This window comes from Bos javanicus, chromosome 6 (genome assembly GCF_032452875.1).
Source record: "Bos javanicus breed banteng chromosome 6, ARS-OSU_banteng_1.0, whole genome shotgun sequence".
Lineage (NCBI taxonomy): Eukaryota > Metazoa > Chordata > Mammalia > Artiodactyla > Bovidae > Bos > Bos javanicus.
Genome location: NC_083873.1, coordinates 57,271,062 through 57,292,996, shown reverse-complemented (window position 1 = coordinate 57,292,996; position 21,935 = coordinate 57,271,062). Strand labels below are relative to the sequence as shown.

At 43.2% G+C, this 21,935-nt stretch overlaps 1 protein-coding gene across 4 annotated transcripts in view; it reads left to right on the top strand.

Moving 5' to 3' along the window:
• The window catches only part of RELL1 (RELT like 1), a 96,146-nt gene that overhangs the window by 65,056 nt on the left and 9,155 nt on the right, over positions 1-21,935 (top strand). The window contains exon 7 of one of the 4 annotated variants that reach the window (XM_061419886.1): positions 13,007-15,062. The exons of the other annotated variants lie outside the window; for them this stretch is intronic. The gene's annotated coding sequence lies outside the window, so the exon portion shown is untranslated. Of the gene's footprint in view, positions 1-13,006; positions 15,063-21,935 lie in introns of those variants that run through there. 4 annotated transcript variants of the gene reach the window in all.

The following is a 21,935-nucleotide window of genomic DNA, read 5'->3' as shown; positions in this document are numbered from 1 at the left end:
CCTTTGTATTTCTGTGTTGTCTGTTGTGATCTCTCCATTTTCATTTCTAATTTTGTTGATTTGATTTTTCTCCCTTTGTTTCTTGATGAGTCTGGCTAATGGTTTGTCAATTTTATTTATCCTTTCAAAGAACCAGCTTTTGGTTTTGTTGATTTTTGCTATGGTCTCTTTTGTTTCTTTTGCATTTATTTCTGCTCTAATTTTTAAGATTTCTTTCCTTCTACTAACCCTGGGGTTCTTCATTTCTTCCTTTTCTAGTTGCTTTAGGTGTAGAGTTAGGTTATTTATTTGACTTTTTTCTTGTTTCTTGAGGTGCAGCACTAACTCTTGCTGTCTTGCCCTTGGGAAGATCTGGCCCCTCCCCATGAGTTGAGAAGCCCAACAGGGGCTTTCTTAAAAAGCAGAGTTCCTTTTTAGTCAGTTACTCTGGCCTTGGGAAGGGAACCAGTATTTAGGAAAAGGAAGTGGATGATGAAGATAATAATAAAAGCAACTGATGTCAGTTCAGAGTTCTAGTCTTCTGGATGTTGTACTGAGATATATCTCACATGTCACTATTATAAACATTTCCTAATGGGATGAATACTTTTATCCCTGCTTTATAGATGAGGAAATCAGTACATGGAAAGGATAAATTATATACATGGTGTGGGTCACACAGCTGGAAGGAGGAGCTGATTTGAACCAAGGTCTGTGACTCTAAGACTAGCCACACTCTTCTGCCATCCTGGGGTGCTCATGAAGGGGCAGCTGAAGACCCACGAATGTAGAACATTTCCACCAATGATCTAGAACCTGGTGGTCTAATATGGTAGTCACTGGTCATCTATGGCTACTTAAATTTAAATTAATTAAAATAAAAAATTTAGTTCTACAGTTGCACTAGTCACATTTTAAGTGTTCAGTAGCCATAGATGGCTAGGGTGTGCCATGTTGGACAACTTCCATGGCATTTCCATCGTTGCAGAAAGTGTTACCGACAGAGTAGATGGTACTCAGATGTTAGAACTGGAGTTCTGAGTGGTTTTGGTCAATTAGGGAAACATTCTGACTGAAAGCACGAGGGCTTGCCTTTTGGGAAGAGAAGTATGTGGCTATTCAAATCTACGGTGAGGAAGGCCAGCCAGTTCAGCTGCAAAGAAAGCATGAGTTGTAATGACAGTTCTGCAGATGAGTCATCAACCTGGCAGTGTGTTGAGGGATGGAGCAGACCGTGGGTAAGAAGACACTGTTCGCCCTCAGGCAGGAAGTGCAAGGTGATCCTTGGTCTGGCCCAGCAGGATTAGAGCCTTGCTAATGTGCCATGGCTGGTTTTGGCCACTACTGCCCAGAGAGAGGCACTCAGGATCTGGGAAGGTTAAAAGAATTAGGCTTGCTCAACTAGTGTTCTTGGTCCAAATTCTGTCTGTATCTGGATTTGATCCAGTCACCTGAAATTGTGACCACATCTCACTGGTTTAAAATTTGATACTCTCTGCAAAGCATCCAATCATCTCCCAGGATTTTGTGAAAGAGCATTGGATTTGATTAGGAGACCTGGGCTTTCATCCTAGCTTTGCTGCTTGGAAATTGTCCTTAACTGATTTTACTCTTGGTTTTCTTGAATGTGAAATAGGATATTGAATTCATCAATTGAGTACAAGTGCCAGGAGAGCATCTGGCATGTTGTTGGCTCTCGGTGGTGTTGTGCTGGCCAGAGGATCAACAAGCACATGAGTGACCTTAGAAAGGGGTATGTTTTCTGAGCCTTCAACTTTTTAATTAATTTTGGAATAAAAAAATATTTATTTTGGAAAATGTCAAAGAGACTCAAAAGTAGAGAGAAGAGGATCATGAATGCCCATGGGACTAATTTATTTATAATACGTGCTGTGTGTGGAGCCTGGCATGCTTTGGAAGGAGTAGTAAGAAGGTACCAGGTTAAGCACAGAGAGTTGAAGCAACTTGTTTCAAGTTAGCAGTAAGAACGTGGTAGAGTTTAGAGTCCAACCCGGGCAGTCTGGCTCCTGGAGTCCCAGCGTCACCACTCAGCCAGGTCTGGGAAAATCAGGTCCTAGGATTAGAGTCTACTGGGATTGGGACTTGCTGAGTAAGGATGTCTGGTGAGCCCAACAGAGAATGGACTCAAAGAATGGAGGGAAGGCAGTATTCATTGACACTTAAAAATATTTGTGTATTCATGAAAATTTTTCTTGCTTGGTTTCTTATTATTTCTCATCCTCCAAGAGATGGCTATTTAATAGGACTTGATTTCCAACTAGAGAAGTCTGGAAGTTTTTCCTTCTGGACCCAGATGGCAGAGTTCTGAGCTGGTTCTGAGCTGAATCAAAAGATCTGCAGTGGAATGTAGCTAATACAGTAAGACAGGAGTGTTATGTATCTTTACACTGTCTGATACAGTTTTTAGAGTTGTATTTTTTTCTGAAAAACATTTTTGTTTACATTTTGATTTTTTGGCCATGCTATTTTACTGAAATGCCTTGTTTTAAACTGGAGTGGGTTGCCATTTCCTTCTTCAAGGGATCGTCTCAACCCAGGGATCGAACCCAGGTCTCCCATATTGCAGCCAGATTCTTTACCGTCGGAGCCACCCAGGGCTACTGTTTTAATGCAAGACTGATCCAAATATTTGAATCAAATGCACATCTACCCGGTGGTGAGGATTCCTTCTTAAAAAAAAAAAAAAAAAAAATACAGTGGCTGATACTGCAAACTGGATTTAGGATTTCTCTCCCTCTCCTTCTCTTTTTATTTTTTCTTTTAAAGTAATTTTTATTGGCATTTTCCTTCTATTTTTAAAAACTAAAATCTGCTGTTTGGCATTTTTTCCCCCCTGTTTCCTTGGCCTGAGTTCTGTTTTGTAGCTGGATCTGATTTGCCCTCTGCCTGATTTATTTTGGCAATGCAGTTAAAATGGTTTCTTTTTTCCACAGAAAATGTGTTTTTATTTCTTCTTAGAAGAATAAGCTTTTGTTCTTCAAAGTTAAATAAATCAAATTGCTTTCAGCCTCCAAATGCCACTGCTTTGTCTTCATTATCATTGGTCTTTTGCTTTTTAAAAGTGATGCTGTGGTAAGCATTCTCCAGCACATGTTTCTGAAGTATCTGCCCCCCTCTTTTTTTTTCCAACTTATGGTAGTACCTTATTGAAGACATTGATTTGGTAAGCTTATAGAACAATGTTTTTCATGAAAACAAAAATCATATTAGATATCTTTTTGTTTCAAGTTTTTTTGTTATTGGAGCTATTCTATTAATTCTTATTTCAATCTTTTAGCTTACTAATTAAAGGCTGAGTTTTAAGAATTTCCTGCTAGTCCAGTGGTTAGGACATCACAGTCTCATTGCTGAGGGCCCGTGTTCGATCCCTGGTTGGGGACCTAAGGGGATCTCACAAGCCGAGAGGTGCTGCCAAGAGAAAAAATAGAAAGCACAGCTGAGTTTTAAACTGCTTAGGTTTTCCTGAGGTTGGGGGGCGGGGGGGGGGCGTTGTTTGTTTTAAGAATTCCTTTTTTTTAAGCTTTAAATTCTTTTATTTTTATTTTTTAATTCTTTTATTTTATTTTTGGCTGCGCTGTGCACAGGCGCTATGTTGCAGCACGCGGGCTTTCTCTAGTTGCAGTGAGCTCGGCTTTTCATTGCAGTGGCTTCTCTTGTTGGAGAGCACTGGCTCTGGGGTTCGAGGGCTTCAGCAGTGGCAGGGCATGGGCTGAGCTGTCCCAAGACATGTAGGATCCTACTGCCCAGACCAGGGATTGAACCTGCGTCCTCTGCATTGGCAGATGGATTCTTGTGAAGTCCCTAAACTGCTTAGGTTTAATTTTAACTGTGCCCCTAACTACCAATTGTTTTCAGCAAGTTACTTAACCCTGCCAATCCTCAGTTCTTCATCTTTAAAGTGATGTGGGGTGGGGTGTTGGACATGAATGACATACTGTATATGTACAGTTCTTAAGTCAGGCCTTGGCACAGAGTTAGTATTAACTAACTCACTATTCACTATTATCAGTAATTTCCAGCCCACTCGCAGGGGTCTTCGTGATTCATTAGCTCATTCCTCAAGCATCACTTTTGGATACTGTGACTCCCTTTTTACTTCTTAAGAACATTAGGGCTTTGGACTCTGATGACATCTCAGAAATAGATACTTGGCAAGTCCCTTAGGAATTTGGGCTATTTTCTTGTTTGTGTTAAGAGGGGCTTAGAAATAACCATGCCTCTCTTACTAGAGGTGGAATCAGAATTAGTAACAAGGCAATTGAAAAGTGTTGTAGCTTAAGTTTTTTTTATTAGACAGATCAGAGGAGGGGTTATATGAAGAGGTAGTGTGGACTGAATTATCTGCACTTAACTGTGCTGCTGCATGGCTGGGGCTCTGCTCAGGGATAAAAGTCTCCTTTTTGCCAAGACTATCTGAGGGATGATGCTCCCTTCCTCTTCAGGACCACGGCCAGGCACAAGGTCAGCTCTCCTGACCTTCAGGGCTTTCATTTCCTACTTTAACAGTGAGGGAAGCATGCTTTTCTCTGTTTTGCTTTTGAACTCTTATGACAGGCAGTGCAGTGAAAGTCGCTGAGTCATATCCGACTTTTTGCGACCCCATGGACTATAGCCCATCAGGCTCCTCTGTCCATGGGATTCTCCAGGCAAGAATACTGGAGTGGGTTGCCCTGCCCCTTCCAGGGGATCTTCCTGACCCAGGGATTGAACCCACATCTCTTATGTCTTCTGCACTGGCAGGCGGATTCTTTACCACCTGGGAGCCTGAGAAACTATAGGTACCATGAGTTAATTTTTTTCTCTATAGCTTATATTTTTTTTCAGGGCAAAATACATATGTTTTTTTTAAAGCCAAAGGATCTCAGATTTGATGGAAACCCCTTCAGTTGGTTTCTTGACATTTATAGACAGAAACTACACTCCAATAGCCATGGATAGGACCACCTGGCTGATTTAGAAACGGCGGAATACATTTCTAAAGAGTAAAAGCAGTACTTTCTTTGATGCTTGTGTTGTCCTTATATGAAAGACCAATCCCACTGAGTCCATCTTAAATATGAAAGTGGAGGGAGGTTAACGTCTGTCCTTGACTGCTCACTGCCTGTGCAAAACACAGGCCTGTAGAACCAGGCAGATGAGAAGAGCTGAGTGGGGGATAGACATTTGAATGCAACCTGATGGGTTATGGGTGGTCATCTCTGCACTTTGTAGTTGAAGAGCCAGGCTCAGTGGGATGAATTTTTCCCAGATCCCTGAGCTAGGTAGGCAGAGGGCTTAGGTGGGAAAAAATCCACACATTGGGGCCAATATGCTCCAATGTGGCTTTGAAGTTCAAGGGAGCTTTGCTTCAACAGAGAAAACAATCCTCATTCAGTGTAGCCCTGTAATTCACAGTGGTGATCATTTCAACATCATCAACTTTCCCTAGGCTCCGTCTCCTATGGGGACCACCTCAAGTCTTTTGGCTGTTAGAGCTGTGTCTGGATCAGTCCAAATTTGTGAGCTATTCTGTTTTCTTACAAGTAGACTGAGATCATAGGCTTTGAGATCTCAGAGGAGCTGTGATGGCTACTTCAGGTCAGTTCCAGTACAGTTTTGTCTTTTAAAAGTATTTATTGAGGCCCTGCTATGTTCCAGGCCTTAGGAATGCAACAGTGTGGAAAAGGGACAGACGTGGGCCATGCTGTCATGGAACTCCTGCTAGTTTTCATAGTAATTTTTTCTCCCCATGTTCCCGTCCCCTCGTTTAAGAATAAAGAGGCCCTAGGACATTATGGGGAGAAGGCAATGGCAACCCACTCCAGTGTTCTTGCCTGGAGAATCCCAGGGACTGTGGAGCATGGTGGGCTGCCGTCTATGGGGTCGCACAGAGTTGGACACTACTGAAGCGACTTAGCAGCAGCAGCAGCAGGATATTATGGACGTTGTTCAAGGTTATCAGGGATGGTTCATTCCAGAGCCTGAGCTTGGACTTCCTGATAGTTCAACCTCTTCACTGCTTCTGAGGGCCTGGATATTACAAGTGTTTGAAATGGAATCACTTTTAAAAATGGAAAAATGAGACATGCACGCAATATAATATTCAAATAGCATTAAGAAGTTGTGGAGTGAAAAATGTCTTTGAAAAACCAAGACTTTATCCTGTCTACACGCTTTCACCCCCTACCACACACACATCATTTCCCAGTCTTTTTCCCAAGAGGGGACCGCGGTTGTCGTGTCCTCAGTATCCTTTCAGGATTATGCTATGCGTGTACCTGCTTATACAGCACATATATGTGTCAGGACGTCGCTGATGGTCTAGTGGTTAAGAATCCACCTGCCAGTGCAGGGGATGTGGGTTCAATCCCTGGTTGGGGAACTAAGATCACACATGCCCCACCAGGCAACTAGAGAGAAGCCCACACACCACAACTGAGACCCAGTGCAGCCAAGTAAATATGTAAATACTTTTTTTAAAAAGTACATATGTGTCTGCAGCCCCCTCCTTTGCCCTTCTACAAATAAGAGCTTAGATATGTGTCTGCACCTTCCTTTTTATTGAAGTTGATGACTGATAAGTTCCGTGAACTGTTTTTAATTCTCCCACATTGATTTAGCCATGAGGAGTGGACATGTTGGACTCATTTAAAATGTTGTATGCACTGTTGGTTCAGTGTTGTTGGGAATAGCCCCCAAAACATTTATGGACATAATCTGAGAGTCTGGGGTGGACCTAAAACATACTTTGCTGTCATCAACTATAGTGTTCTAAATTATTCTCCACACCTTTGATCTGTGTACAGAAGAGACTGAAACGTTTGTCAGTGTTCCCAGAATTTAGATAACTTGGGGGCCCAGAGGTTTTGTTTTTTTTTGCCACCAAAGTTAACTGTCTCCTCTCCTCAGTTATCTCCCTCAGCAGGGTCTGCTCCAGGCTGCCTCCCTAGTCCTGGCTGGAAGGTGACCCGCTGACCGCTCAGGGAGCTTATCTGTCCTCCCAGGGGGCCCTGCCACCCTCTGACAAGGATTGGGAAAGAGGGCTGGGATGTCTCCCCTTTCACCACAGAAGCTGCAGCACTGGAGGCTCACGGGGATTTTGGAGGATGAAAGAAAGGGCGGACCTAAGGCATCCTAGGAAATGCCTTTGGAGACATTTTGGCCTAAAATGGGAAAGAAGAGAAAATTAATAATCATATTCAGGATTTTTATGTTTCTTAATCTGTAACTCAAGACTTGGAGCTACTAACTTTAAATAGCTAAATAAATAGTAGTCCCTGTTTTCCAGAAGTCACCTGTTTTCTACAAGGATGTATGATGTTGTCGTAGCTCCACAGTGTGGGTTCTGGAACCAGACTCCTTATGGCAAGTCCTGGCCTGGCATTTTACAGCTGTGTGTTCATGGACAAGTTCCTTAGCCTCTGACGTCTTGGCTTTTCCATCTGCAAAATGGGCTTAATAATAATACTAACACCTGCCTCAGAGGGATGTTGTTCATTGGCACTTCACAACTGCTAAATAGGCAAATGCTTCATGTTATTATTGCAATATTGTGTCAGATGGAGCCTATTTAAACACTTAGCAAATAAAAGTGTAAAAAATTAATTTTGGGGGGGGGGGGCATGTGGCATGTGGTTTCTTAGTTCCTGACCAGGGATTGAACCTGTGCCCCTGGCAGTGGAAACATAGTTTTAACCACTGGATCACCAGGGAAGTCCCCCAAATGAATAGTTTTTGATGTTTCTTAATTTTCCTGAGACTCAGAGAGGCAGGTTATATGTAACCTATAAGATGTTGTGGTTTTGTTTATTTGACACTCAGGTAGAGACTTACTGGGGTTTCCCTGATGGCTCAGCCGTAAAGAATCTGCCTGGAATGCAGGAGACGCTAGGAGACGCTGGTTCAATCCCTGGGTTGGCAAGATCCCCTGGAGGAGGGCATGGGAACACACTCCAGGCAACCATTCTTGCCTGGAGAATCCCATGGGCAGAGGAGCCTGGCAGGCCACAGTCCCTAGAGTCACAAAGAATCTCACACAACTGAAGGGACTTAGCACGACCATGAGAGACCTACTAAAGGCAAGGCAGCAGAGAGGCAGCGTTTAGCTTGTTTTGTTTTCCTTAGTAGAAAGAGGTGGGACCGTTCGGAGTCATAAGTGGATCTGCCTGGAGCTTAGTGTAGATTTTGAATCAGAGGTGTACTGAGACTAGTAGGGAACTGCTGTATTTCATTTAAATCCTTCCCAAGTGAACCATTGTTTTTCCAGACACAGAATAACTTTCCATTTTACTTGGAATAAAGTGCTCTGTTCCTCACCATCCATTGGATTGGTAAATCACAAGCTCACCTGTTGTCACTTGGGAAGCCCAATGTTGCTAAATATATGAACAGCTTTAAATTGCTGTGAAGCTGGGACTTACCTGGTGGTCCAGTGGTTAAGACGTCACCTTCCGGTTAGTGCAAGGGGTGTGGGTTTGATTCGTGGTCAGGGAGCTAAGATCCCACATACCTTGTGGCCAAAAATCCAAAACAGAAAACAGAAGCAATGTTGTAACAAATTCAGTGAAGACTTTCAAAATGGGCCACATCAAAAAGTCTTTAAAAAGTTCTGTGAAGCTATAACTCAGATTAACCCTCAGACTTCTCCATAGTATCCACATCTAATGTGAGAAAATTCAAAGCTACAGGGAGTGGACAGCTTCCCCATTGGTGATGTTCAGGAAAGAGCAGACAAGGGCAGGCTTCGAAAGACCCCATGGTGCCATGAGTGTCTCCGTGTGATTGCTGTGGCAGTGACTATGGGGCTTCCAGGTGTGACCTCCTGGGCTGGAACCACTGCTTTCCTATTATTAATTGTGTAACCTTGGGCGAGCTATTGAACCTGCTAGCCTCAGTGTCCACTTATGAAAATCGGCCTTGACTCATGGAGTCACTGGAGAGTGAATTTCTGAATCTGGAGTGCTTAGCACGGCAGTGCCTGGTACATAGCACTGTGTACATGTCAGCCACTGTTGGTAGAAGACGGTGCTCCTTCCTTAATCCCCTGTCCTTGGAGGTCTTGGTGTTCACTGTCGGTGAATGTTTTTAGGCCTCTAATTTCTTAAAACATGGTTCTCATTATTAAAGGGGTCAGATCCTTTTTTCTGGAAAATCCCTTTTAGTAAGGCACATATGTGTTCTATTCAAAGCTCTACTGTGGCTTGTGTGGAACCTTAGTAATGCAATGATCATTTTTATTAGAATTGTGTAGAAAGCAGTAAACTTTACAGAAAAAGATGACACTTTTTTCTAGATACAACAGACTGGTTCCAAATAGGAAAAGGAGAACATCAAGGCTGTATATTGTCACCCTGCTTATTTAACTTATATGCAGAGTACATCATGAGAAACACTGGACTGGAAGAAGCACAAGCTGGAATCAAGATTGCCAGGAGAAATATCAATAATCTCAGATATGCAGATGACACCACCCTTATGGCAGAAAGTGAAGAGGAACTCAAAAGCCTCTTGATGAAAGTGAAAGAGGAGAGTGAAAAAGTTGGCTTAAAGCTCAACATTCAGAAAACGAAGATCATGGCATCTGGTCCCATCACTTCATGGGAAATAGATGGGGAAACAGTGGAAACAGTGTCAGACTTTATTTTTTGGGGGCTCCAAAATCACTGCAGATGTTGACTGCAGCCATGAATTTAAAAGACGCTTACTCCTTGGAAGGAAAGTTATGACCAACCTAGATAGCATATTGAAAAGCAGAGACATTACTTTGCCAACAAAGGTCCATCTAGTCAAGGCTATGGTTTTTCCAGTAGTCATGTATGGATGTGAGAGTTGGACTGTGAAGAAGGCTGAGCGCCGAAGAATTGATGGTTTTGAACTGTGGTGTTGGAGAAGACTCTTGAGAGTCCCTTGGACTGCAAGGAGATCCAACCAGTCCATTCTGAAGGAGATCAGCCCTGGGATTTCTTTGGAAGGAATGATGCTAAAGCTGAAACTCCAGTACTTTGGCTACCTCATGAGAAGAGTTAACTCATTGGAAAAGACTCTGATGCTGGGAGGGATTGGGGGCAGGAGGAGAAGGGGACGACAGAAGATGAGATGGTTGGATGGCATCACTGACTCGCTGGACGTGAGTCTGAGTGAACTTGGGAGTTGGTGATGGACAGGGAGGCCTGGCGTGCTGTGATTCATGGGGTCGAAAAGAGTCGGACACAACTGAACAACTGAACTGAACGTTCTTAATTTCTCTCCATCAGTCTTGTTCTATGATGAAAATGGTCACACTTGGGACTTCTGAATTGTCTTTTCAGTATATGGAAATTTTGTTTCATTTCTCCCAGCTTGAGTAATCACTTGTGTAAGACAATCATCTCCAAATATCCCCCATCTTACTCCCCAAAAAAGATAGGTCAGTCTTATTAACTATGTAGGGTCCCATAGTGGTGGACCTGAGAATAACCGGTGGATGGAGTGGTTTTCCCCCTGTGGTCCCTGCTTCTGGCCTTCCTTAGCACTCATGCCAGCCCGTCCCTGGCATTCACACCGCTGTGTGCCCATAGAGAAGGCACTTTTTAACATTAATGCACTGTAGTAGAGAAATATTATTTTAAAATATGTTTGTTTATAAATACAGTTGTATTCATAGCTGTAGAATGAAATGAAAAGGAATTTAACAACATCAAATGCACCATGACACAGTACCAGAAATAAGGCTGCAGTTGGAAATTTAAAAGTTGTTCAGACCCTGGTGTCTTCTTTCCTCTGGATTATTGCTCAGATAAGACAGGTATTTACCTGGGAATTGATAGCTGCCATGCTGGTCAGGTTTTCCCTTTTGTTAAGTGTGTCTTTGTGAGGAGGGAGAGCCCAGAATTGTAATCAGTGTTGGGTAGCATTCAGTAGCCCCTGAAAAGGTTAACTTTCCTTTTTTCTGCCTTGTTTCTGGTATTAGTAATCAAGACTTTAAGCAGCAGTTTGTACTTTCACATCCTCTTTCAAAGACATTGTGTGCAGGGCAGTTTTAATCAGCCACAGAAGACCATTGTGGAAGAGAGCCACCGTGATGGGATGCTGGTGATGGTCATGGTAGCTAACTTTTGGGAGGCTACTGACTGCTTGGCCTTGTGTTAAGCATTGTACATATATCCTCTTATGTAAAACCCCCAACAGCTCTATGAGGGATGCTGCAAAGAGGCCAAGGTTCAACAGCTAGTCACAGGGGTCTGGATTTGCGGACAGGCCACTGGCCCCAGACTCTTCCTTTTTAGCCAGCCTTGGTCTTACATGCTCTCTCCTTAAAGTTAGTCAAAGCTGTGCAAAGAACTTTAAATGGGAAGTTCTACTAAGTTGGAATGATGAAAATGCTTACTTTGATGAAACATTTCATTCTAAGCCTGACATGCCTTGCTTTTGACCTTCTTGCTTCTGTGATGCAGGAAAGTCCAGGGCTGAGGGAGCAGCTGATAAAAAGAGGAGACATAAAAATAGTTGAGTACCTATTTTCTAGTTAATGGCCTAGTTTGAAGTTTTCCTGAGAAAATTCTCTCTTCTTTGTTTACTTTTTCTTCTTTTAGGACAATTTTTCTGTTTTTGCACCTCTGGCTTTTCTACTTTTTTTCCTTGCTAATATCTTCCATATAATTATTAATCAACTCTTAAATGACCGTATTCCTGGAGTTGACTTTGTTCAGTCTTATGGCACAAATCCATAGCTCACTTGTGCTAGGTTGTAACAATGCAGTGTGGGGAATTACTTATTCGTTTATAATTAAGAACTTGGTTCATGCTGTTTTAGAGAACAATGTTTTATTTCCTTTTCAGTTAAAGGGATACGGTTCCTTTTCCCAACCCATTTAGATGGGAAATCTCTCTGTCTTTCACACACACACACACACACACACACACACACACACACACACTGAATATTATAAATGACACAATGACAGAAAAGGATAATGTGGACAGTGTTGGACTACATATCCTGAAGGATGAATTATGAAATAAGTATAACAACAACAAAAATAAATACAAAAAAAAGCAATACTTAATAAAGACATACTATTGACTCTTTATTTCTTCCTATTTCTGTAAGTTGGTTTCATCTCTATTTCTGTTTAGCATTTTTAGGCAAACACGATCTGGAGAGACAAGAGAATGTTTTGTTCCTTAACCCGATGTAGGTTGGCCTGCGTGGTGTGTGTGTTTCAGTATACACAGGCGTACATAGAATTTTAGGATGCCTGTGTATCCTGGATCTTCAAGACGGGAAAGTAAAAGGGTACATAACTGTCACTTAGGTGAGACCACTGTAAACCAACCAAACAAAACACCCTTTGAGAAAAAAAGTAGAAAATTATTTTTCAGGTTTACAAGGGGCGTCATTTGTAATTTAAACATAGACACTGACGTGGGCCAGTTGTTGGAAGAACCTAAAAATATTGTATATAGCTTTCTGAAGGAGAAGGAAGACCTAGGACCGAGCATTTTGTCACCATGTTCTTACTCGCCCAGCAAAGTCCCGGTCAGGCTGCCCCGGGGGCTCAGTGGAGATGTGGAGTGAAGTCAGTTTCGGGGGGCTTGGGAAAGACACTGTGCCTGACACACATGAGGATACTCGTGATGACCACGCTAACCCTGTAGCTTGTTACTCATAGAATGGAAATGAAAAGTTAAAGCACAGGTTCCTGAATAAGTAATACAGGCTCTCTAGGGAGGACACCCACCAGTTACCCCAGAACCTTGTGTCCAACAGACCGAAGCCCTCAGACCATGGTGGTTCTCAAGTTCTGTTCTTTCTTGGTTTGTAAAATAAAGAGGTCCTTTGGAAATTGTGGTACTTAAATTTCCCTAGACCGAATTCTAGAAGAACCTGTAACGAGGGAAGGAATGCAATAGGACGGAGTGGGATGGGGTGGGATGAGGTGAGGATGGAAGATTGCAATTCCCCCATGTTCTTCAATATTCAGGCAGATTAATATGGGATATGATGCTTGCCTTTTATAATGCTTTACCTTTTTGTTTTCTCTTGCAGGTATGACTATATGTGAAGAGTTCTAAAAGACTGAGAACTTAAAACATGTGAAGTTGCCTAGGGAATTATTTTTTATCTTTTATACAGTTTCTATGGTAGAGTCTACAGGCAAGTGGATGAAAGCTAAAAGGGAATACTGTTGCTATGCTGGATACAGAATTCAGTTTGCTTTGAAACAAATTTTGGTTTAAAAAATGTCTGGTGAGAAATTTTATTCCTTATCCAAGGAGGAAAAGAGCTCATTTTTTTAATCTTCCCAACCACTATCCCTCCCAATTCCCCATCCGTGGCCTTGGCGTACACACTGCAGTTTCTCCAGGACGGTCACTATGTACAGTGGAACTATTTGTGTACGGTCTGAGCTAATGCTCAGAGTGTGTGTGTATGCGCGTGTGTGTGTGTACACATGTCTGTGTACCTGTGCTTCTGTTCCCCCAACCCTTGGATCTCATTTTGTTACTGGTTGTAAGATGATCCTCTTACAGTTTAACTGTAATAGAAAATAAAAGATGCATCTTTGCTGGTGAAGGCTCCTTGAAGATAGTCTAGCCCTGGATACTTGATCCCCCCCAGGAGATTATGGAGTTGGAGGGAACCAGATGCTAGACTTTGGATTCGGAGACCAGAAATCAGCACTGACCTGCTGCCAGCATGCCACTCCTAGGTCACTCATAAAATACTGAGTTTTTTTTTTTTTTTTTAAACTCAAGCTAAGCAAATCTTAATTAGCCATTGGATAAGGGGGAAAATGGTTTAAAGTCACTATAAAAAAACCTTGTTTTGATAACCCAAGACCAAGACAAAACAATCTCCACTTCTGATGTAAGATGGGCCCGCACCTTCCTCTGGTATGTTTTCCTTGGTGTTCTTCCTGTTCTCCATCTTGTAACTAGTGCCTGTTTTTAAAGGATTCTTGAAGGTTACTTCCTCCTGTGGGCCTGGAGTACCCCACTTTTTTAAAAAAAAGCTGTACAGTTTATAGAACACCTGAAAGAACCCAGAGGTGAAGGAAGTGGTATATTTATGGTAGGTCTGGGCCAAGAGGAAAGGAGTCCAGTGCAGGGACTTCTCCAAGACCTGCCTCTGTGTCAGTATTGCTGTGGTGCCTTGGGGCACTTCCTTTATTGCAAAAAGAAAACACAGTTCTCATTTATCTCAAAAGATAATTCTTATGAAAATGTACTTTAAAGTATTTACTGTAAATATACTCATTCCATTCTTTTTCTGGCACCAGACTAAAAATTTCTAACCTTTTAAGTGAATGGTATGTTCAATTTCATGTGAATTTTTGCTGACAACTAATTAAAAGGTGTACGTGTGCATGCGTATACACAGTGGACCAGGAGAAGGCAATATGGAAATAAATTTCACTGTGCTCCAAAAAGTAGCAATATAAGAATTTGGGGGGGGGGGTGTGCATTAGTATAAATAATATATATGCAGTCTAGACCAGTAGTTTTATAAAAAGGAATCATTTTTTGTTTTAAAAATATCATGCCCTCAAAATGATGAGGGATAAAGTGTAAGATATTCTTCAGCTTTAATTATTTTTTAATTTTATTCAGGTCAGAGCACTTTTTTTAAATAGCAATACAACAGACAAGAAAATACTCAAAATATTTAAAATTGTATTTATACCAAGAGTCCATATGTTTTAAATATTTTCTAATACTTGAGCAGTTGCTGTCTGACTGGCTTCCAAATATGCCAAGAGTTAAGCATTCAATATTTTCAACATACGTGCTTTTTACTGGTTTATATTATCTAATAAGAATCCTTAAGTGTCTCCAGTACAACTGATGTTTACAGGCCTTTTGTGTTTTTCCTCCTTCTTTAGAAGGCTTGGGGAGCCACAACAAAGTTACTGTATAAAACACTAATGATGGACTAACTTCTGATGTAATAAATGAGTTGGCTACCACCTTGATGTAAAAATTTGTAAAGGGAATTTTTCACCATTTTGAGTGTTAAATGTATTTTTAACTGTCTGGTTTGTACTTCTACAACTTTTGTACTACCAAAGAAGAGTTAAAAATAAAAATGTTAAACACAGGGAGCTGTTTTTGAATGATCCAATTGTTGGTGCCTTGGGTACTGAAAAGTACAATTGTAGTTGGTATAATTTATCAAGCTTAATGTCACAGTGACCATTTTCTTATGTCTAAATTGTCAAGTGACCACTTGGCTGACTTTCCTCATTGGGTTCTTCCTCTTCCCATAGTGATATCACCCCCTGATTATTATTTTAAGTCTGGAGATAATTTTGGATGTATGGAACAATTGCAGAAGCAGTACAAAGAGTTCTTGTATACTCTTCACACCATTTTCCCTTATGGTATCATCTTACATAACCACTGAACAATGATCAAAGCTAAGAAATTAACATCAGTATAACACTATGAATTAAGTCACAACATCATTCCAGTCTCACCACTTATCCCATTAACATCCTGTTCTGTTCCAGATCACCCACCGCGTTTAGCCATTGGCGTCCTTAGTCTCCTCTGACCTGTGATTGTCCCTCAGTTTTTTAGGATCTTCAATGTTAGTGTGTACGCATCAGTTATCTTATAGAATGCCCTTCAACCTAAGTGTGCCAGCTGTTTCTCCTGATTAGACTGAGAGTTTGCATTATAGAAAGGATGCCTTTCCTCTTGCTCCATACTGGGGGGCTGTTGGGGGATAATGGGAGGTCAGTATGTATCACTAGGGATGTCAGCCTCCACTATTTGGCCCAGGTGGTAGCCACCAGCTTTCATTTCTATGAAGTCACTAGTTTTCCCTTTGTAATGAATAAGCTTTTGAGGGGAGAGACTTTGAGATTGGGGCTTCCCAGGTGGCACAGGAGTAAAGAAACTGCCTGCCAGTGTAGGAGATACGAGATGTGGGTTCGATCCCTGGACCGGGAAGATCCCCTGGAGAAGGAAATGGCAATCTGCTCCAATATTCTTTCCTGAAAAATTCCATGGACAGAAGACTCTGGTGAACTACAGTCCATGGAGTTTCAAATAGTCAGACTCAACTGATTGTGCTGTGCGCACACACACACTTTGAAATTCAGTTCAGTTCAGTCACTCAGTCATGTCCGACTCTTTGCGACCCCATGAATCGCAGCACACCAGGCCTCCTTGTCCATCACCAACTCCCGAAGTTCACTCAAACTCAAGTCCATCGAGAGTCGGTGATGCCATCCAGCCATCTCATCCTCTGTCATCCCCTTCTCCTCCTGTCCCCAACCCCTCCCAGCATCAGAGTCTTTTCCAATGAGTCAACTCTTCACATGAGGTGGCCAAAGTACTGGAGTTGCAGCTTTAGCATCAGTCCTTCCAAAGAAATCCCAGGGCTGATCTCCTTGCAGTCCAAGGGACTCTCAAGAGTCTTCTCCAACACCACAGTTCAAAAGCATCAATTCTTCTGTGCTCAGCTTTCTTCACAGTCCAACTTTCACATCCATACATGACCACAGGAAAAACCATAGCCTTGACTAGACGGACCTTTGTTGGCAAAATAATGTCTCTGCTTTTCAATATGGTATCTAGGTTAGTCATAACTTTTCTTCCAAGGAGTAAGCGTCTTTTAATTTCATGGCTGCAGTTATCATCTGCAGTGATTTTGGAGCCCCCAAAAATAAAGTCTGACACTGTTTCCACTGTTTCCCCATCTATTTCCCATGAAGTGATGGCACCGGATGCCATGATCTTCGTTTTCTGAATGTTGAGCTTTAAGCCAACTTTTTCACTCTCCTCTTTCACTTTCATCAAGAGGCTTTTGAGTTCCTCTTCACTTTCTGCCATAAGGGTGGTGTCATCTGCATATCTGAGGTTATTGATATTTCTCCTGGCAATCTTGATTCCAGCTTGTGCTTCTTCCAGCCCAGTGTTTTCTTATGATGTACTCTGCATATAAGTTAAATAAGCAGGGTGACAATATACAGCCTTGATGTTCTCCTTTTCCTATTTGGAACCAGACTGTTGTTCCATGTCCAGTTCTAACTGTTGCTTCGTGACCTGCATGTGTTAGTTTATTAGGGCTCCTATAAAAAACAAAGGTGGTGGCCTAAAACAGCAAAAATTTATTCTTCACAGTTGAGGAAGCAAAAGCCTGACTGTCCCACGCCCTGTCTTGCCTCGTGGTGCTTCCTGGCAGTCATTGGTGTTTCCTGCTCTGTAGCTGCCTTGCTCCAGTGCCTGCCTGTCTTCACATGGACATCTCTGTGCGTGGGCCTCTGTTCACTCATCTCATGGGGACACCAATCATTATATGGATATAGGGCCCTTTGTAATCTAGGATAACTGCATTTTGATTACATTTGCAAAGACCCCGATTGCAAATACGATCAATCATCTCCACAGGAACCTGGAGTTAGAACTTCAACCTCTCTTTTTAGGGGACACAGTTCAACCCCCTACACCATCCGTTGGTGGGTCTTGCCTGCAGCTGTTTTTACTGTGGGAGGGGACTCTTTCAGGTCGGTGGCTGTGACCTTTTGATATGGCTCCTCTTTATTTCTTCTTCACTTATCCCTTTTGCCCTCTCTACCTTTCTGGAAACCATAAGATGCTCCAGGCTCATCATCTCATCTTGTGCTTTCCTCATCTCAACCTTGGAATCCACCGCTAATCAAGGAGCTCTGGCTCCCTCAGCCTTGGAATCCACCACTAATCAAGGAGCTCTGGCTCCCTTTATTGGAGAATGGTGTTTAGAAGTAGAGATCAGGGCACTCGGTGTGCTCGTTGATGCTGGGATGCTACTGCTTCCAGGCATGCATTTACACACACACACACACACTACTAACCTATACATGTACACCTCTTTAGGTAACTTTTTATGTTTTCTTTAGGCTGACCATGTGGCATGTGGGATCTCAGTTCCTCAATCAGGGATCAAATGTGTGCCTTTTACAGTGGACTGCCAGGGAAGTCCCTATGCAACTATCTTTATTTTTTTTTTAAATTTTATTTATTTATTTATTTTGACTGTGCTGGGCCTTCATTGCTGCTTGGGGTTTTCTCTAGTTGTGGCAAATGGGGACCGCTCTCTCGTCATGGTGCACAGGCTTCTCACTGTGGTGGCTTCTCGTTGCAGAGCACAGGCTCTAGGGCTCACAGACTTGAGCACTTGCGGTTAGCAGGCTCTGGAGCACAGGTTCAATAGTTGTGGCACACGGACTTAGTTGCTCAAAGGCGTGTGGGATCTTCCCAGACCAAGGGTAGAACCCATGTCTCCTGCATTGGCAGGTGGATTCATTAGCACTGAGCCACCAAGGAAACTCTCTGTGTAACTATCTTTAGAACAAAATAACTGCTGCCTCTGACCCCAGTCCAGCTCCACAGGCTTCCCTCTAAACTTCCCACTTTCCCCCTTGGTAATTTTTCTCCAACAATAAAGAAACCTGGCTCTTATGATCTATGATCTTTTTATATCCGTATCAACTCTAGCATATGTATAAAGTAGTTTGAATATAGACCCCTAAAGAAATAGATTTCCAACGAGAGCACAGTGCCGTGTACTATTCTTCTAGTTTTGAGCCTTAGAAAATCCAGCCAGAAGCCCGTTAGCCAAAATTACTTAGGTCAGCACCTTCGTTCCCCACCCCTTGGACATGGTTATGTGATTCAGTTTTAACACAGAGTCATTTGTCATCATCTGCATTCCATCTTTCCTTCATATCCAGGTTAAGGTTCTTAAAATTTATGTACAGTAAACTTCACTCTTTGTGGTGCCTCATTGGGTTCTGATTATGAATTTTCATGTGTGTGTGTGTGTTTTCCTTGAAAACAAGATGATCAGTAACAGCTTATGCTAATAATTTTCAGCTCATGAAAACCAGGTAACCTAGAATGTATGCATGAGGGCAGATGTTAGGACTCCCCCTGCCGGGGAGTCATTTGAGGTTACAGGTTTTGTTCTTAATCAACAATCTGATATCCTCTCTAGGATCTTCCCTAGGATTCAGCTCTCTCTGGACACAGGTAGGTCCTGGTGAAAGTGCCAGGGAGACTGAGGGTCCATGGCCCTGTATGCTTCTGCCCCTCTTCCTCAAAATCAGATATCGAGGCTTCCTCCACCCTGATCTGACACAGTGGAAACATGGAGGAACACTTCCTCCCCTCCCACCCAGGGCAGCAGGATGGTGATGCTTTGGAAGTGGGGCTCCGCCAATAAAGGGTTTGGCTGTGGTCAAAGGAGACTCCGTTTTGCTTCCAAGATCCTTGAAGTGAAGTCGCTCATTCGTGTCCAACTCCTTGCGACCCCATAGACTGTAGCCTACCAGGCTCCTCCATCCATGGGATTTTGCCAGATCCTTGCCAGATCTTAAATCCTCTGACCCTTTTGTCTGTGGGGCAGCTTCTGTCCAGGGCTTCCTTCCTTCATTCCTCATCTTCCCAGGACCATTCTTTAGGACTGTTCTCAGATCTCTGGAGGTCTCTCACGGTAGATCCAAACACCAAAGGATAGCTGGGACTCCGTCCCCGGCATTCTGTAACCGCCCAGCTGGTGTCGCTGCCCACCGGATTCAGCAGCTGTCCCGACGGTTGTCGTCTGCCTCTCTCAGAGCTGGCATTCGCGCCCTCTGCCGGCCGAACGCGAGAACTGCAGGCGGCTCAGCTTTGCTCTTTGATGATGGTGGCTCATTGTCAGGGCCTGGAGCTCAGAAAGTATATAGGCATTTCATGATGATGTGCTGACTGAATAAATAAACAAAAGTCTACCTTAAAAAGATGAAAGATTATTATTACCTATTTTATGGGAGTAAAAATTTGGATTTTTCTTAACTCATTTTCTGACCCTGCAAGCTGGTCTCTATTGTCTTTCTGATAGGAAACCGCAGTTTCTTATCTAGGAACTTGCTTTCCTGTGCATGTGACCTTGGATGCTGGTAGAAATCATTGAGTTCCACTTTGAAGGGAACCCTGTTTCCTGAATCCTGCCCTGGAAGTGGTGTGAATATAGAAGCAGTGTGGTCTCAGAGAAGTAGCTTGGTCTTTGCTACTGGGTTTGAATCCTGGCTCTGATGCTCATGATGGTATAGTGTTGGGCAATTGCCTTATCTCTGAGATGCAGTTTCCTCATCTGTAAAATGATCTGTCTCACAGGATTTTTAAGGACTAGAAATATTCATGCAGAGTCATGGGGCCTGCCATGATCTCCACATTCACTCTGATGGTGAGTGCTGCCATTGTCAACAGCCAGGCTTGGTAGTGTCTCTGTGTTTCTGTCCCACCGCAGCTGGTCAAGGTGGCCTGGGAAGAGTCTCAGCACACAGAATTTTCTCCAAGTGTGGAGCTGAGCTAGGAAATTTCTTGCTCTGAGTCTGAACCACAGTTAGAATTCAAAACCCTCATGGAAGAGGCATTGAATAGAGGACAGTCCATATTTTGAGGAGGCAGAGCACAGGAGTAGAAAAAAAGATCTGAGGGGACTTCCCTTGTCGTCCTGTACGGACTCTGTGCTTCCACTGCAGGAGGTCCGGGTTCAATCCCTGGTCAGGGAACTAGAGCCCATATCTTGCAACTAAAAAAAAAAAAACAACAACAACCCACATGCTGTATCCAAGACTTGGCACAGCCAAAATAAATAAAATAAATATTTAAAAGAAAAAGATCAAAAGATCTGAAGATGAAGAGGTAGTGTGTGTAAGGGGCAGCTGAAACTCCTTCAGCCCAGCTCTTCTACTGTCTGTGAACGATGCCACTGTTCCTGGAGAACACTTCTCCTCCTTCTTAGAACACAGCCAGGTGGCCCACTCTCTGACCACAGCTGGACGTGACTGAGGTGGGCGCATGACCATCTGTGACCTGGCCCAGTGGGGTCTCTTCCTGGGATATTTAACAACTGGAGCTGAAGAAAGTGGTTCATTTCTCTGGAGGCTAAAGCTGGTGGAGGCCACGCTTCCTGACATGCTGAGGAAGCCTGTCTGAAGAAAGGAAGGGAACATACGGAGGGAAGAGAGGCAGTTCTGGGTTCTCTCAAGGCCGAGATGCAGCTGCCCCTGAGGCTCAGCTGCCCGTCTGAGTTTTATGACCATTCCAAGAACATTTCTCTCTGGTCTTACCTCGTGTGTGTAGAGTTTCTATCACTTGCAACAACAACCACAAAACCCCACAGGCAATGCAATTATTTACAGAGAAGTAGAACCATGAGGGGTATCAGAGCCACATGGCTAGTAGAGCCCAGGTCTCCAGTCTTCCAGCTGAGACCACCCAACGCTGCTCTGGATTCACAGTCAGGGGCCCTGGCCCTTGCAGCTTCTGCTCTGAAATGCTTGTGAAAACCCTCTCCCGACTTCACTGCCTTGGGATGACTGCCCTTCCCCCATCTTTCCTTGATCTGCTACAGGGCTTGTGACTGTAGCTCCCTTAAGAGCATGGCTTTGATATTCAGATGACTTTACTTCTGGCTTTAAGGTTTGCAGACCTCAATCTTCTGCCTATAGACTGAAGATAACATGTGTCTTTTTAGGGCTTCCATGAGGGTTCCACAAGCTTGGGCCGGTAGTGCTCTTAGCACTGACCTTCTCCGGAGGCTCAGTGGTAAAAAATCCTCCTGCAATGCAGGAAATACAGGAGACATGGGTTCGATCCCTGGGTTGGCAAAATCCCCTGGAGGAGGAAATGGCAACACACTCCAGTATTCTTGCCTGGAGAATCCCATAGACAGAGGAGCATAGTGTGCTATAGTCCATAGGGTTGCAAAGAGTCGGACACGATTGAAGCGACTGAACATGCATGTATGCGCTTAGCAGGAGGCTGGATACAACCAGCACTTACTCAATGAACTGCCTCAGTTCAGTTCAGTCACTACCCAATAGCCTGCAGCACACCAGGCTTCCCTGTCTATCACCAACTCCTGGAGCTTGCTCAAACTCAAGTCCATCAAGTCAGTGATGCCATCCAACCATCTCATCAGCTTCAGCATCAGTCCTTCC